Consider the following 15481-nt stretch of genomic DNA (forward strand, 5'->3'; position numbering starts at 1 on the left):
CATGGATATGTTATTCTGTTCACTAAGTTAACTGCCCTCTAATAACAGGCTATTCCAATGGTCTCCGATTAACATATGTCAAACTGTATGGTCCGTGAATATAGGAGCTCTTGATATGGCTCTTACCGCATAGATGTTTTAAAAGACTGGTTGAACATTGTTGGAGTTTTGTAAATTGTGGGCTTATTGTTTTTCCTAACACTGCTGTAACATTCTGTTATTCATGTTACACCGTCAGGACCTGCGAGTCCTATATCTTAAATCTATGCTTATTACTATTTTGTCGCATTTAAATGCTAAAATAAAGAATGATATAAAAAAAAAAAAAAAAATCCTAAATGTTCTACTTTTTCTATACACAGTCATAACAGCAAATGTTTTACAGGGGATAAAACAAAATTGTGTGCAATTAAAATTTTCATTTTTTTGGGGGGTTAATTAATGTGTTTTTTAGAGATGGCCGAATCGATTCTAACAAAGTGTAATTCGATACGAATTTCACAAAAAAATTTGATTCGTCATGAAGCCAAAGTTCACGCTGATTCGCGAGAACAAAGGTTTTTTTTCCCCCTCTTTTTTCAGCTAAATGGGCGCGAGCACAACGGGGGTCATTTACTAAGGGCCCGATTCGAGTTTTTGCAACGGGTTAACCGAATATTTCCGTTTTGCGCCAATTTTCCCTGTATTGCCCCGGGATTTCGGCACACGCGACGGAAATGGGGGGGGCGTGGCCGTACGAAAACCTGACAGATACGGAAAAACCGCCGCATTTTTTAAAAAAAGTGTCGCTGGACTCGGCTTACCTGCACTCGGCCCCGCTTGGTGAAGATCAGTGCATTCCAATGAACTTCAGCGCAGCAGAGACACCTGGTGGACGTCGGAGGAACTACCTTAGTGAATCGCCGGAAGACCCGAATCCACTGCAGAGAACTCACCGCGTGATCGCGAATGGACCTGGTAAGTGAATCTGCCCCAACGTGTTGCATGGGGCAGAGAACTCTGGGAAGGAGAAAGGAACACCCCCAATGACATCTGCACACCTGTAAGCCAATCAGCGATCAGCAGGCTTATGCGATGTCATACAGGCTCACGGCCCTATAAAAACTGGCAGTCATTTGCAATCCTGGCATTTTACACTACATGTGCTGGCTGTAGCATCGAACTGCTGCAACTGTACTGTGCAGTAGCGATTTCTGCTCCAATCCCTGGCTGTTCTTTAACTCTGTATACCCCAAATAGCAGTTCTGTTTAGTGACAAAATCGAATAGGAAGAAATCTGTTTCACATTCATGCATTTGCAGTAGCGATTCCTGCTGCAATCCCTGGGTGTTCTTTAAAGGAAACCTACCACTTGTAGTGGCAGGTTTCCGATGGAAATACCGGGCACCAGCTCAGGGTGAGCTGGTGCCGGAGCTTATTTTAGTTAGTGTTTTAAACCGCGGTTAAAAGCGCTTACCGTGCACGCGGCTACATAGGAAGTGAATGAGAGCCGCGTGCACGGTAAGCGCCGAGCGCGTACCTGCCATCGGAAACCTGCCACTACAAGTGGTAGGTTTCCTTTAAGGGGGATCTGTATACCACAAATAGCAGTATTTTTTAGTGACAAAACTTTTATATTCATGCAGCTGCTGTAATGATTTGTGGACCTCTCACTGGGTGTCCGTTGTGGGGTATCTGTATAACGCAAATCCCCACACCTTTTTGTGGCTATAGTTTAGCGCCAGATTTATGTGTCAAATCCACGTAGTTTATACAGTGATTTTCGCTCCAATTACAGGGTGTCATTTGGGGGGTATCTGTATAAAGCAAATTCCCATACCCTTTTGTGGATAAAGTTTAGATCCAGATTTACGTGTCAAATCCACGTAGTTGATTAACCACTATGCCAGACAGAAAGGTGGCAGGTGGAGCAGGCAGTAAGGGGACGTCGCAGCAGGGGTGATTCTGTGAGGCCAGAACTGCCGTTGTCATCCCAAAAGTTGTTGAATTGTAGACTATGTCATCCAAATATAACATCTGACAACCCCAGCCAAGAATCCGTGGGTTCCTCAGATACAACAATTAGTTGGCATGGCCCAGGAGCAGGTCAGCGGCCCTCACATGTCCTCAACCAGCCTCTGTCCTGTTCCTTTCCCGCAGCCAGAGAGCTACTAGGTGTTCTGGGCTCAGCTCCACTATTCAGCGAGGACAAAGTGTTTGAGGACAGTCAGCAGCTGCTTGGCAGTGAAGAGGTGGGGCAGACTTCCGCTGCTTCCTGCAGTAGGCAGGCTGTGCATATTGACATCGGTGAGGAGAGTAGCAGTGACCGGGAAACGCAAATTGATGATGATGTAGCCGATCGCACTTGTGAGCTGGGTGTAGCAGGGGATTCATCATTATCAGGCGAAGAGAGTGTCAGCTTGCACGTCAGGCAGCAAGTTGCTACTGTGGCAGTGAGTCAGCAGGGTGGCAGCAGTGCGAAGACGGGAGCCAAACATCCACGCGGTACAAATCCCAATTCGCAGGTCCAAGTAAGCAGGGGCTCAGTGCGGCAGCGGCGGTAGTAGTCGCTCAGTGCAGAGTGTTGGCAGTAAAATTACCATCTCCCCGGTGTGGCAGTTTTTTGTAAAGACACCGGAGGAGCCGAGCGTGGGTATATGCCGTATCTGCAGGTAGAAAGTGAAGTGTGGCCAGGGAGCTAACGTTGGCACCAACAGCAGAAGCACCTAGTGGCACACATGCTGTGTCAGCAAGTCAAGGCTCCAGTACCTCTGTCGAAGGTACCTGTTTGTCTTTGACACCATCTCCCGGTCCAGATGCTCCTGCTCCTCGCTACGCATGGCACCAGCAGTTGTTGAGCGAGGCGATTACAAAGAGACAACTCTATGTGTCCTAAGGTGCAGAAGCTGACCGGGAACTTGTCCAAGTTGTTGGTACTGCAGTCCCTCCCTTTCCAAGTCGTGGACTCTTCACCCTTCAGAGAACTAATGGCTTGTGCTGAACCGAGGTAGAGAGTTCCAAGCTGCAATTTTTTTTCCAAAAAGGCAGTGCCAGCCCTTCACCAATATGTTCAACAGAAGGTGGGCCAGTCCTTATCAGTTTTTTCCAAGATGCACGGCAGCGCGGACGTGTGGAGCTGTAACTATGGTCAGGGCCAGTACATGTCCTTTACAGCCCACTGTGTGAATGTGATTCCCGCCCAGCCACACCAACAACTTCAACAAGAGACGGTGCTTTCTCCTTCACATTCAAACTGCTGCTCCTGCGCCAGTGTCCGCCTCCTCCTTCACCACCACCTCAGCCTCCACAAGTGCTGCAACATCATACCACATATGCAGGGCACAGCGGTGTCACACAGGGGATGAACTGCTCCGCGTCATGCAACAAGAAATCAATGCGTGGCTGTCTTTGCGACAACTTAAAATCGGAACCATGGTCACAGTCAATGGGAGGTACATCGTGTCCACGCTGCACCGAGGAGGGATGGTCCATACGCCCTGCATGGCGCACGTGTTCAATCTGGTAGTCAACAAGTTCCTGAAGTCTTCCATCCATATGCAAGACATTCAAAAAATGGCCAGGATACTGTGCACGCACTTCAGCCATTCTTACAAAGCCAAGCACACCCTCCTCAAGTTGCAGCATCAGAATGGCATACCCCAACATAGTCTGATTTGCGATGTTTCCACCCGTTGTAATTCCAGCCTCCATATGTTAGACCGCCTGTATGAACAGAGACAAGCCATTAATGATTTTTTTGATGATGCAAGCGGACAGGAGTACTCCCCTGTGTAACTTTGATGTCAGCCACTGGCAGCTCATGCGCGACACCAGCCTTTTGCTCAGGCCCTTTGAAGAGGCCACGTTATTTGTCAGTCGCAAGGACTGTGGGATGAATAACGTCATTCCACTGGTTCATGTCCTGGAACTCATGTTGCAGAATCTGTCTGGTCAGAGCACTGGAGAAGTGGAGACTGCATCTCATGGCCACATGAGTCCGCTGGGGGCTGAACTGGAGAAGGAGGAGGACATTGGAGCACAAGCAGAGTCTGGTGTAATTTGTGGTTTTTCTACTCAGGTGACAGGAGAGGAGGATCAGGAGCATCCGGAGGAGGTAGAACACGAGGCAGATGACCAAGAAGCACTGTGGCAGTATACAGTGGAGATGGAAACCAGGAGTCCCTCAGAGTGACAGCTGAATAGTAAACATCCGGCATAGGGAAGACTTTTGGCTTTCCACCCTCTTGGACCCTCGCTACCGGTCAAATATGGGTTACCTTTTTTCCAGCTGCTGAGAGGGAGGAACAACTGGCATACTATAGACAAATACTGTGCACACAGCCATTGTCCATCCACTGTCATTGCTCACGTACTACTGCCGTGGCTGTTATGAGGAGCTGGGGGAGGGGGGGTAGGAGCAGTAGCCGTTACATCAGCTTAAGTCTAGATTCCTTAATGAGCAATTTCTTTCACCCGACTATTGAGGAGGGTAGCCGTCACCAGCAGCAGGACATGGAGCAGACCCTGCAAGCAGGTGGTGATCTACTTGGACAGCACTTTACCACCTTAGGTAGAGGATCCCATGGACTACTAGGCAGACAAACTTGATGCGTGGCCACAACTTGCGGAGTTTGCAGTAGAGAAGCTGTCCTGCCTGGCCAGTAGTGTGGCAGCAGAGCGGGTGTTGAGTGTGGCGGGGGCCATCTTTACCCCAAGGAGAACCCGCTTGTCCACCCATAATGTGGAGAGACTGACCTTTGTCAAGATGAATCAGGCTTGGATCGGCCAGGATTTCAACTCACCAATGCCTAATTCATCAAATTAGATCAGGCATGACGCCTCCTCCAAACGTTGAGAAATGAGTCTGGGTTTTAACTACCTGCCTCAGCCACACATCTGCTGCCAGTTGCTCAATCTGCCTCCTACCATCTTTACCAGGGACTGGAATTGTCCGCCACCTCCACACTATATCATGGTGCCACTCTCTGGGCTCCTGCTGCTGCAGACGCCACCTCCACACTATATCATTGTGCCACTCTGTGGGCTCCTACTGCTGATGCCACCTCCACACTATATCATTGTGCCACTCTGCGGGCTCCTGCTGCTGCTGCCACCTTCACACTATACCATTGTGCCACTCTGCGGGCTCCTGCTGCTGCTGCCACCTTCACACTATGTCAGTGTGCCACTCTGCAGGCTCCTGCTGATGCCACCTTTACACTATATCATTGTGCCACTCTGTAAGCTCCTGCTGATGCCACATTAAAACTATATAATTGTGCCACTCTGTGGGCTACTGCTGCTGTTGATGCCACCTTCACACTGTATCATTGTGCCACTATGTGGGCTCTTGCTGCTGACGCCACCTCCACACTATATCATTGTGCCACTTTGTGGCCTCCTGTTGCTGCTGCCGCCACCTCCGCACTCTGTCATTGGACCACTCTGTGGCTTTCCATGTTGCTGCCACCTGTGGGCTCCTGCTGATGCCACCTTCACACAATATCATTGGGCCACTCTGTGGCTTTCCATGTTGCTGCCACCTGTGGGCTTCTGCTGCTGCTTCTGCTGGCGCCACCTCCACACTCTTATCATTGTGCCACTTTGTGGCCTCCTGTTGCTGCTGCTGATGCCACCTTCACACAATATCATTTGACCACTCTGTGGCTTTCCATGTTGCTGCCACCTGTGGGCTCCTGCTGCTGCTTCTGCTGCCGCCACCTCCACACTCCTATCATTGTGCCATTTTGTGGCCCACCATGTTTCCGCCACCTTCATAATTTGTCATTGTGCCACTCTGCAGCCTACTCATGCTGCTGCGAACTGACCACTGTCTCCCTGGCACACCCTGTGATTTTCAGAATGCTGTTTTCACCCTCCATCGCTCCATGGCGTTGCCACTATGTTTAGTTTCCCCCTTCATTTCATCTGTCTCTGTCAGAAGGAGTGAAAAGCCTCAGGATTGATAGCCAAAAGCAGGAGTGGAAACAGAACACAGAGGACACGCAAATATCCCATTTACTGGTCATCTCCGTTTTGGATCCACTCCTGTTTGATTTTGGCTTTAGCAATACTGATGATGGATAATTGACCGATTGAAAGCGGATACTGATGAACGAAATGAAGGGCAAAATGATCAGTGACTAAATGCAGAATTACTGCCGACATCCTCTGCACTCTTTTGGGGGGTTTCTACATGTATCCACGTTTAACAGAACAGGTTCTGTCGTAATCTATGGAATTATCTGATGTCAATGTTAAAAGAGTGCACTCTTTGATGTTATAGTAGGATCTTGGCCCTCATCTCAGTCCTTTTGAGCTGGCACAGACGTTACCTTGTCAGGCTGCGTTCACCTTTGCTTATTTGGTGAAGTTGGCCTGTGTAAGTGCACATGGAATTGAAGAGTGAGGCAATTCTAAGAGTGGCGGCTGTCATGTGCGTGTCATACTAAAACACAGCATTGTTTAAAGACCAAACCACACTCCCTATGCATATTTAAAGTGTGACCATCATTCTGAGCAAAAAATAAAAATAAAAAACATAATTCTACTCCAGGTGTCCCTGGGAATTATTCCTAAAAGTATTTTGCCTCTCGATCCTCATTAAGTACCTCTTTTGGCCCATAGCAACCATGGTTTCCAGCTCTCAATAAAACTACAATGAGCAAGATGAAGGGGCTGGACCTGCCTCCTGTCACCTCATCACAAGTACCTGCTGCTGACAAGTGACACCATATCCATCATATATATCTATCTCATATCTATATATCTATATATCTTTTATCTAGTCATATCTATCTTCTATCTATCTATCTATACAAAAAAGAAAACCAAGTCCGCACAGTGGAGAAAAGCCTCAATAGAGGGGGTGCAGAGCCTTCCTGGATCCTGGCAAGACCCTTAGTAATAAAGTTAAAAAAAAAAGTGTAGGCAGCATTCCAAAAATACAAAATTCCAAAGGGTGAGGTTTATTGAAACAGTTTCAGTGTGAACCACCTTCATCAATGCTTGGAGAGTGTCTCCTGCCACTTCCTGTGGAGTGAGAGGTGATGGGGTGGCTGCAGTTTGTGTCTTTGTGGATTATTTGTTTATATACAAGTGTAGGGAAGCTGAGGGAGAGATAAGTGTAGGTGTTTGGTCACTATATTAGTATGGGCTTCTCCCTGCACATGACTGCTGGAGCAGTGAGCCATGAGGTAATCAGCTGTGAGCAGGGAGAGAAATGGGGGCGTGTCTCCTGCTCCGTAGTCTCTGCTCCTTTCTGAAGACGGGATGTCCATAGTAACAGCTATCTGAGAGATTGCTGACTGCAGAATACAAGAGGAAGGAGCAAGATTCGGGTAACTAATCCAATTGCAAAAGGGCTTATAATTACCTGCCCTTCAACATATCAAAGGTTTTTTGAAATGACGATTACACTTTAGGCATGGCACAACGTTCTACAAAACCCTACAGGCTCTCTGCAGCCAGGAAATACCTGTTTTTTAATGTGATTCGTCATGATTCGATTCGGGTCGAACCAAATTTTTTCAAAAGATTTGGCGAATCGGGACGAACCGAATTTTAACAGATTCGCCCATCTCTAATTCACACATATTTTCAGGGCCCATGGACCTGCTAAAAATGCTGGCAGTTTAAAAGCCATCAGAGATACAGTGGCCTTTAACCCCTTAACGCCGAAGCCACTTTTCACCTTCCTGAAATTTTTTCAAATCTTCCCTGTGTCACTATAAGTGGTTATAACTTTGGAACACTTCAACATCTCAAGGTGATGTTGAAATTTTTTTCTTATGACACTTCTTACTTCATGTTAGTTGAAAAATTTTGGTGGTATGTTTTGCGTTTATTTATGAAAAAAATAGATATTTGGTGAAAATGTGAAAAAATTCTTGATTTTCGAAATTCAAAATGTTCTACTTTTTACACAAATAGTCATAAGAGCAAAAAAAAAACTTGATGACTGACATTAACCGAATGTTTGGTTTTTGTCGACATGGATTTTTTATGCATCCTCTCATTTTCATAAAAAAAAAAAAAATGTACACATTCTCAGTGGTCAAAATACCAAAATGCTTCACAAAGATTGATACCCAATTTCCCCTGAGTATAACAATACCCCATATGTTGTGGTAACCGGCTGTATGGGCACACACCAGGGCATCAAAGGGAAGCTGTGCCATTCAGAGCAGATTATGAATCATCCCTTTTTAACAGTGGGGGGAATAGCTCTGGTAGTTGACTGGTAGCAGTGCAGGAAGCAGGGACACATGCCGGTTTAAAGTCCAACTTAAGTGTTTTATTCACACTTGCAAAACAACACAAATTCAGCCTTGGCTTAGGCACATGCAAAAACGTTACAAAAGTAATTCCTTCCCGGCTAGGCGCTGTCTAACACATTTGACGGACCCTAGGCTGCCTGGCACACGCTCTTGGCCAGCAGCAAGACAGGAGGCCCTCAGTTACCTTTGCTGACAGAATGCAATCTCGCTTTCAGCTCTCCAGGTAGGGCCTCTCTTGCTGCTTCTGGCCTGCAGACAGGGGCGCACCTGCCATGAGGCGAGTTGAGACTTTCGCCTCAGGGCGGCACGCCTCCTGCTGGTGGAGGGGGCAGCATTTTGCATGCTGCTATGCTGCTCCACTACTACTAACAATAGTAGTTGCATCATTCAGATGCAAGTACCATTGCTGACGGCAGCACGCAGGACGTCCTGTGCGGCGCTGCTGTGACATAGGAAGCGCTTACTAGCGCTTCCTGTGTCACTAGTGCAGAAGCAGCCTGGAGGAGCGAAGGGGAGGAGGAGGAGTGGGAGCGCCACATTCAAACCTGTGGCTGCTCTCCCTGGAGGTGCAGGCCCTGGCAGAGCTGACAGGAGAAGCCCCGCCCACCATACCGAGCCTGCAGCACAGAGGAGACATCTCCATCCACTGCCATGATGTCTCCCCTGCCTGACCTGGACCTCCTGCTGGATATCAGGTAAGTGTAATGTGTATATGTGTGTGTCTTCCCTGCGTATATATGTGTGTGTGTGTGTCTTCCCTGTGTATACACATGTGTGTGTGTCTCGTCATGTGTATATATGTGTGTGTGTCCCCTGTTTATATGTGTTTTGTCATGTGTATATGTGTGTAAAACATGTCATGTGTGTAAAACATGTCATGTGTGTAAAACATGTCATGTGTGTATATAGAGGTATAACATGTAATAGCTGATAGCTGTATATATATATATAGTTATCGGAAAAAACGGCAGCACTCCAAAGGCTTGTGAATAAAAAGTGTAGTTTATTCCAACATGTGCCAAGCTACGTTTCGGCTCCCATGGCCTGAAGCCTTTCTCAAGCAAAGGTGTATACAGAGTGAGTAAAATTTATATACAATAAAAAGGAAGTGACATCATATCAAAAATACATCCGTGAATTTCATCGATATAACAATATTATGTACAAAATTCATATGTCTGATGTACAGAGGTACATATAAAGTGCAAATGTGCTATACAGTTGTAAGGGTTACGTGCTCACCATGGGATCAGTAAAGGAGAGTTGGCGTCCGAAAAACGCTACTGCGCATGCTCACAGGTCACATGACATATTGCGAGTGAGGAATACTGGGAAATTCTAGATCACATGATGGTGACGTCGGCCGCGCCTGCGCACACAGGACAGCTCGGCCAGAGACGCCATCTTGGAGAAGGGAAGACTACCAAAGGAGATATAGGTGAAATAATCCTAAAGAATCCCCAAGTACATCGCTCCAATGAGATCAAATGTGTAGGTGCCTAGACAATCGCCTGCCATATATGGCCGGCTGTGTGCCTGGCAACACGCCGACTTCGGGGTAACCCTTTGTGAACCGAAGTCCAACAGGTGCCCATTAACGGTCAGCTCTCTACTCCTCACACAGTCTCATAGATGGAACATTTTGTACCTTTATGAATAGCAGTCCCCCAGTAAAAGCAGAAGTCCCCAATTGTGGATACGATACATTTAGGCATAATTTCTGATCCTAAAGGTGATTGTGGTGATTTTGTGGTGACCACTTTTCCAAGGTGAGTATTTGTGCTGTGATTGTGACATCTATAAAAGAAAGAAATAAAACGTGTTAATTGGCTTGAATATACACAAATAGAATCATAACATATGTATTTACATTATATATTTACACCACTGTTCCTCAGATATCAGTAGGTATCGGTCCTGTCACTCTAAGGCGTAATGCCCATTCCTAAGTCACATCTATGGTCCTGAATTCGATATTTAAACCTTTGGGTTTTAAAGTCTCCAGTCTGTATATCCACTCTAATTCCCTGCGACGTAGAGTATGGATTCTGTCACCTCCCAATCTGTGGGGTGGGACATGATCAATTATATGTACTCTTAAGTCAAACTCTTTATGCTTCGCCTCAACAAAGTGCTTAGAGACAGGTAAGTCCGACCTCTTGTCCCTGATGGATTGTCGGTGATTGTTTAGTCTCAATTTGAGCTCTGTGCTTGTCTCACCGACGTACCATAACCCACAGGGACATTCCAGCAAGTAAATGACGTACGAAGAACTACACGTAAGGTAGTATCTTATGGAGTATGTTTTATCTGTACGTCTGTCTGTGAACACGTCGCCTTTTACAATGGTTTTGCAATTGACACAATTGAGACATGGAAAACACCCCTTCCTACCTCTGGAAAGGAATGTCTGTTGGGATTTCTTTGTAGGACCCAGATCTGATCTGACTAAATCGTCTTTTAGATTCTTAACCCTTCTATATGAAAGCCTCAGTAAATTGTTCCTGTCTGTTGTTTTCACAAATAAGTCAGTGTCAATATGTTTCTCCCTTAGTCGTACTGTCATGTCAAGGAATTGCATTTCCATTCTAGAACAGACATATGTAAATTTGACAGTGGGGTCAATAGAGTTTAAGAAGTCAAAGAATAACTTCAGTGCTTCCTCATCACCTGTCCACAACACAAACACATCATCGATGTATCGCCACCACTTGAGGGCATGTCTAAAGTGGCGTGATACAAAGATGTGGTGATCCTCCAGATAACGCATGTAGATGTTTGCGTAAGTTGGAGCAACATTTGAACCCATGGCCTTCCCTTGGGTCTGGACGTAGTAGCTGTCCCTGAACAGAAAGTGGGTCTGCACATAAGTATCACATGTAGTAAATTAATTATGAAATTATTGCAATTACTGGAGTAGGAGGAGGAATTTGTCAAAAAATGTTCTACTGCAGCTATGCCCCGGGTGTGATCTATTGATGTAGACATCGAAAGAAGCCAAAATGATGTCAGTATTGGGTGGCAATTCAGTATTCTTAAGTTTACACAAAAAATCAGAGGTATCCTGTATATAAGAGTTTGCTTCCGTCGCAAAACTTCTTAGGACTTTATCCCAAAAAATAGCGATATTGCAAAATATCGACCCTGACCCAGAAACAATAGGTCTACCTTGTGGATTAACAAGGGATTTATGAATCTTTGGTAAAACATAAAGTACAGGAGTCCTTGGTGACTCAATCAGTAAGTATTTCCTCATATCTTCATCTTTAATGCCCCCAGCTATATCTTCACTAATCATAGTCTTTAATTTCTTCTCAATAGAGAACCTTGGGTCGGTCAACACTTGCTGGTATATGTGTCTGTCCTCCAACTGTCTCTCAATCTCTTTAATGTACAGATCCTTATCCATGATGACAATCGCCCTGCCTTTGTCGGCTGGTTTGATAACCAGACTGTCATCATGGGTAAGATGCTTCAATGCTTCAACCTCCTCTGTTCTCATATTGGGGTGACTGAATGTACTGTTTTTTTCTGATTTAAGAATGTCCAGATCTCTCTGGACGGCAGTAACAAATGCATCCACAGCTGGTTCGGAAACTGTGGGAGAATATTTGCTTTTTAAGGATAAACCAACATCATTTAATGTTAATTCTGATGATCTCAATTGTGGTCGTGGTACAGAATCAGTAAAAAACTGTTTTAACTTAATAGATCTTATAAACATCTGTAAGTCCAGTTCTAACTGGAACCAATCTGTCTGTTTCATAGGACAAAAAGACAATCCCTTATTAAGAGCCCTGAGTTGTACCTCATTGATTGTCCTTGAGGAAATGTTGACGACTAAGTTTTCTTCTTTAGGTTGCGGCTTCTGGTTGAAGTCACAGGAATCTTTGCTTGTGGGGATTTTTCTCCTCCTCTGATGGCACTTTCCACCTCTCCTGGTTGGTTTCCTCCAGGGTCCGGAGTCTGTGGAGCTTCCTCTAAAAAAGAAGTATTATCCCTGGTAGATTTCGGTTTGCTACTGTTTCTCTTACGCTTCCTAACATTTCCCTTTGGCAGTTGTCCAGTGTGCTTCATGTCCTCAAACTGCCAGTTATATACCCTTCCTGTTTGATAGTCCTCCAAGTCCCGATGCCACTTTCTCCTTTTTATTTCTTCTTGTTCACTCTGGAATTTAGAGAGCATGTTACCAAGTGTTACCTTATATCTCCCTAATTCCTCATCACTCATTAGTGATCTTAATGACTCTTCAATACTTATTATATTTTCAGAGACCCGTAGTATCTCTTGGTGTAGGAAGTCAATGTTCAATAAGATAACGTCTCTAGCATATTGGTTAGAGAGTTGCATGAAGCGAGTGCAAAATAAATCATTGTTGGAAAACAAGTTTGGTCTCATGGTGGACCTCATGCCCCGTGGCATACGATTCGACTTATAGTATTCACCCAGGGTAGCTTTATGCAGTTTCAATACCACCAACCTTCTGGATATACCCTCATGTTTTCTTCTCCGGTCTTTCATAGATGGAGTACTGAGGAAAGCTGCGTCGCCTTCGAGATTCTGCAGGATCCGGTCCCTGTCTTCTTCCGAGAAACAGAAGGCACTTGGGATAGACTTACTGGAAAAATCCATATGGACTTTAAAGAGAAAATGAAAAAAAGTAAAAGATAGGTGCCAGCCACTGCGTCACTGGTATATATAGAAAAAATAGTCGCAGCACTCAAGGAAATTCAGGTATGGGTGCACATCCAGGGGCCTGGACGAGAGGTCCCAAAATACTTAGTTATTGGAAAAAACGGCAGCACTCCAAAGGCTTGTGAATAAAAAGTGTAGTTTATTCCAACATGTGCCAAGCTACGTTTCGGCTCCCATGGCCTGGAGCCTTTCTCAAGCAAAGGTGTATACAGAGTGAGTAAAATTTATATACAATAAAAAGGAAGTGACATCATATCAAAAATACATCTGTGAATTTCATCGATATAACAATATTATGTACAAAATTCATATGTCTGATGTACAGAGGTACATATAAAGTGCATATGTGCTATACAGTTGTAAGGGTTACGTGCTCACCATGGGATCAGTAAAGGAGAGTTGGCGTCCGAAAAACGCTACTGCGCATGCTCACGGGTCACATGACATATTGCGAGTGAGGAATACTGGGAAATTCTAGATCACATGATATTTTTTTGCATAAAGTCCTAAGAAGTTTTGCGACAGAAGCAAACTCTTATATACAGGATACCTCTGATTTTTTGTGTAAACTTAAGAATACTGAATTGCCACCCAATACTGACATCATTTTGGCTTCTTTCGATGTCTACATCAATAGATCACACCCGGGGCATAGCTGCAGTAGAACATTTTTTGACAAATTCCTCCTCCTACTCCAGTAATTGCAATAATTTCATAATTAATTTACTACATGTGATACTTACGTGCAACTACTTTCTGTTCAGGGACAGCTACTATGTCCAGACCCAAGGGACGGCCATGGGTTCAAATGTTGCTCCAACTTACGTAAACATCTACATGAGGAATAATGTTAATTCTTTTTATAATGTCAATAGTTTAACCCAGGAAGAGGTACGGCGCCGCCTCGCAACCACTAAGATAGATAAATCACCTGGGCCAGATGGCATACACCCCCGGGTTCTGCATAAATTATGTACGGTGATAGACAAACCGTTATTTTTAATATTTGAAGATTCACTTAGGACTGGTTATGTTCCACAGGAATGGCGCATAGCAAATGTGGTACCAATATACAAAAAAGGATCAAATAGCGATCCTGGAAACTACAGACCCGTGAGTCTAACTGCTGTGGTGGGGAAAATATTTGAGGGGTTTATTAGAGATGCTATCCTGGAGTATCTCACTGAGCACAACCTTATAACCCAGCGTCAGCATGGGTTTATGAGAGATTGGTCCTGTCAGACTAATCTGATTGGTTTCTACAAGGAGGTAAGTTCAAGACTGGATCTGGGGGACGCTGTAGATGTTGTATATTTGGACTTTTCAAAGGCATTTGACACCGTGCCACATAAAAGGTTGGTATATAAAATGAGACTGCTGGGAATAGGAGAAAATCTGTGTATTTGGGTAAGTAATTGGCTTAGTGATAGAAAACAGAGGGTGGTCATTAATGGCACATTCTCAGATTGGGTTGATGTTACCAGTGGAGTGCCACAGGGGTCGGTATTGGGGCCACTTCTTTTTAATATTTTTATTAATGACCTTGTAGTGGGTTTACACAGTCAAGTTTCAATATTTGCAGATGATACTAAGCTGTGTAAAGTAATAAATACTGAGGTCGATAGTTTAGCATTACAGAGGGATTTGTGGAAGCTTGAGGGATGGGCAGAGAAATGGTTGATGAGGTTTAATGTAGATAAATGTAAAGTTATGCACTTGGGCCATGGAAACAAAAAGTATAATTATGTTCTAAACGGTCAATTACTTAGTAAAACTGAAGCTGAGAAGGACTTGGGGGTATTGGTGGATGGTAAACTTAATTTTAGTGACCAGAGCCAGGCGGCTGCTGCTAAAGCAAATAAAATAATGGGATGTATCAAGAGAGGAATAGATTCTCATGATAAAGACATAGTTTTGCCCTTATACAAATCCCTGGTCAGACCACACATGGAATATTGTGTACAGTTTTGGGCACCAGTGTATAAAAAGGATATAGTAGAGCTGGAACGGGTGCAGAGGAGAGCAACCAGGATTATTAGGGGAATGGGGGAACTAGAATACACTGACAGATTAAAAAATGTGGGATTATTCAGTTTAGAAAAAAGACGACTGAGGGGAGACCTCATTACAATGTACAAATACCTGAACGGACAGTACAAGGATCTCTCCAAAGATCTTTTTATACCTCGACCTGTGACCAGGACAAGGGGGCATCCTCTGCGCCTAGAGGAGAGGCGATTTTACCATCACCAAAGACAAAGGTTCTTTACTGTAAGAGCAGTGAGACTGTGGAATTCTCTGCCGCAGGAGGTTGTTATGGTGGACTCTATGTACATGTTCAAGAGAGGCCTGGATGACTTTCTGGAGAGAAAAAATATCACGGGTTATGGGGATAAAACATTTATTTAATTCTTAAAGGTTGGACTTGAAGGACTTGCGTCCTTCCAACCTTATATACTATGATACTATGATACTATGCGTTATCTGGAGGATCACCACATCTTTGTATCACGCCACTTTAGACATGC

This window comes from Engystomops pustulosus, chromosome 2 (genome assembly GCF_040894005.1).
Source record: "Engystomops pustulosus chromosome 2, aEngPut4.maternal, whole genome shotgun sequence".
Classification (NCBI taxonomy): Eukaryota; Metazoa; Chordata; class Amphibia; order Anura; family Leptodactylidae; genus Engystomops; species Engystomops pustulosus.